Genomic DNA, 2,953 nt, shown 5'->3' with positions numbered 1-2,953 from the left:
CGATATTCATGTGAATGTTGGTTTAAGATCAATTAATATTTCTAGGTTGTTGTATCTTAGCCATCCATGACGATTTTTTGTGATGATGTTATAATCTCATGATATTGTATGACTACATGACTGGAATAAAGTCATAGTAAAGTAAAAATAGCTCTTTTCCTTTTCTGTAGCTAGAGCGATAATACCTGCAAATTTAGGAGTTTGGAAGTGTAAGAACAACCTTAGTTAAAGACATTAGTTGAAAGACTAATCATTACTAGCATATATTACTGAAAGTACTTAACAAAAAACGGAAAATGCCAAATGAGAAATTAATTTAACCCAGTGCAGAAAAGCCTTAACCTCATGAAAGGAGCATTTGTTAAAGATATTACAACTTTTCTTACATGAAGTACGACAACTCAATGTTTCCTGTTTCTAATTTGTTATTTGCATTTTTATTTGAGGGAGAAACTTTTCCTTCTTGTTTCAATGTAATAAACCATATTTAATCATTTGTACTTTGCTTGAAGTTTTCTCTTATGCCAAAGAAGACAAGTACCTCCAAAGTTTAAACACTTCTACCAAGGTATTTATATAAACAACTAATATTTGAAATACCATCGATCAATTTTCTATAAAAGCGATTGTGTTAAGTAGCGTAGTCAGTTCTCAAGTTTAGTCACGCTATGAAAATTTCGGAACTTTATGATCATTTATATCTTTGGAAACCTTTTGTTTTCATTGAGAGTCTTTCACTGATCATCAGAAAGCTTAATAAATCAATTGTGTTTTTTTAATGTACACCGTGAATGTTTAACGACATCAAAACTCAATGTTTTAAAGCTATTCATCCGACATCACTATTTACTTAATAAAAACTTAAACTGTGTTTGCATTAGCCTGTACAAACGTGCGTATCTGAGCTACATCAATTATATCAATCAAAGATAATTTGCAAATGAATCATGAATACATGTTAGAGAAAAATTTTAAGCTTTTTTCTTGAAGTTGTCTGTTTCGCATTATTATTATTTACAAAAGAACTAAAAGATGTTTTTTGTGTTTGTACTGGCTTATGCAAACCTTGAGACTTTTTTGAGAACTCTCTAGCTGGTGCAAACCGTCAACTTTCTGTGTAAAGCTTGCACTAACATTGTCTCCAGTTCTACCAAATATCTCTTCCGTTTGCTTAACCCTATACAAAAATTAAGTATCTTTTATTTCGAAATCCCATCCTATATTCAGTCTTCACAATTCTCTCGTTCGAATTTCTTCGTGGGTGTGCAAGAGGTGAGGTGTGACCTTTCCCTTACTAATTATCAATATACCAACAATTAAATTTTGATTTTATCTTCCTGTCATCCATTAATATCCATTCATATTAGCCATTAATGTCCATTTGTGTCCTTTATTGCAGATGCACAGACGGTCGTTGATATATATTTAAATTACAACTGTGAAATGGCTTTGTCGAATATCTTTCAAAGATTGATCAATGATTTGTCTAAAGTTGCCCAAGGACGTCAATCTATTGAATTAGGAGCGACATCAGTAAGTTGATTAATATGTTTCATAATGTTTACTTCTCTACATTCTCTTGTTCATATCTATGCCACTCGAAAAGGACTGGAACTTAGTCTATTATTATGAAAAGCACTGGGACATAGTCTATCAACATGAAAAAACTGGGACATAGTCTATCAACAAGAAAAGGACTAGAACATGTCCCTAATATTTTGTGCTGACAATGTTGATTATAATACATCTTTTTATCACGTTTTTATATGAATAGTATCAATGTCGTCTTATTTTTACATGATTTTTCCAGGTTCAAGAACGCAGTATTCGTATCAAAGGTCTGGAATGTCTCGTTTCTATTCTTAAATGTATGGTAGAATGGAGCAGGGATCTTTACTTTATACCTGATTCTCAGATGGACGATAATTTTGGTGAGTTTTAACATCTTTATGAAACTGAAGAAACTCGCATGTAGCGAATATAAACTTGATATTGTTATACATTGCGATACGTTATCGCTTTATGATCCATTGTACCCCTGTTTTGATATCGGCTACACTGACGATTTTTGTCTCCATCAAGATTCCATCTTTCTATACTCTGTATCCCCTATTTATCGAAGGTACTCCATTATTTTCTTATACACACGTTAATGTTCTTAATCTTAACTGGTTGTTCGACAATTGTAGTTAACCTCTCAGGATCTAAGTTATCCCTTAGTTATCTTCTTTACCCTTGCTAGTCTCGCGGTGGATCAAGGCTATAACTTAATGTTTATAGTTACTCATTATTGACCCATGCTACCCTCAATGTTCCAGTCTGTCTCTCAATAATCTTTACAAACTTTTCAATGATCTAGGCTATCTGTTAATGATCTATGCTAACCTCTTAATGATCCACGCGATCCCTTATTGATCTCCAAATCATCATAGTTATTCCTCAATACCTCTGTTTAATGTTTTCTATATAAATTTCCAGACAGATCTGGTTGATGGTGCACCAACAATTTCTTGAAAAGGATGCACTAAGGAGAATCAAAACGGGGGGGGACCCGGTGATTTACAATCTCAAAATACGGGGGGTAGTCAGTCGTCTCTTAATAGTACAAAAGTCATCGATAATGTTGAAGAATTGGAGAGTCTTAAACAGAAGAAGGAGACGAAAGAAAAGGGAATTCAATTGTAAGTTTGGTCAACAATTTGTTTATCTTCTGTATTTTCATTCAATTTTACGATTTACTTTAAGATTTAACAAGAATCCATCAAAAGGTGTAAAGTTCCTTCAATCTGAAGGTCTCCTTGGTGAGACAGCAACGTAAGTCGCTCAGTTCTTACACACAGATGATACACTAGACAAGGTGATGATCATTTTAGTCCATCTATATCCCTTGCAATCCTTATGTTTATGATACACTAGACAAGGTGATAATCATTTTAGTCCATCTATATCCCTT

The sequence above is a fragment of the Xenia sp. Carnegie-2017 genome, unplaced genomic scaffold (genome assembly GCF_021976095.1).
Source record: "Xenia sp. Carnegie-2017 unplaced genomic scaffold, XeniaSp_v1 HiC_scaffold_24, whole genome shotgun sequence".
NCBI lineage: Eukaryota > Metazoa > Cnidaria > Anthozoa > Malacalcyonacea > Xeniidae > Xenia > Xenia sp. Carnegie-2017.
This window is presented reverse-complemented; position numbering follows the sequence as displayed.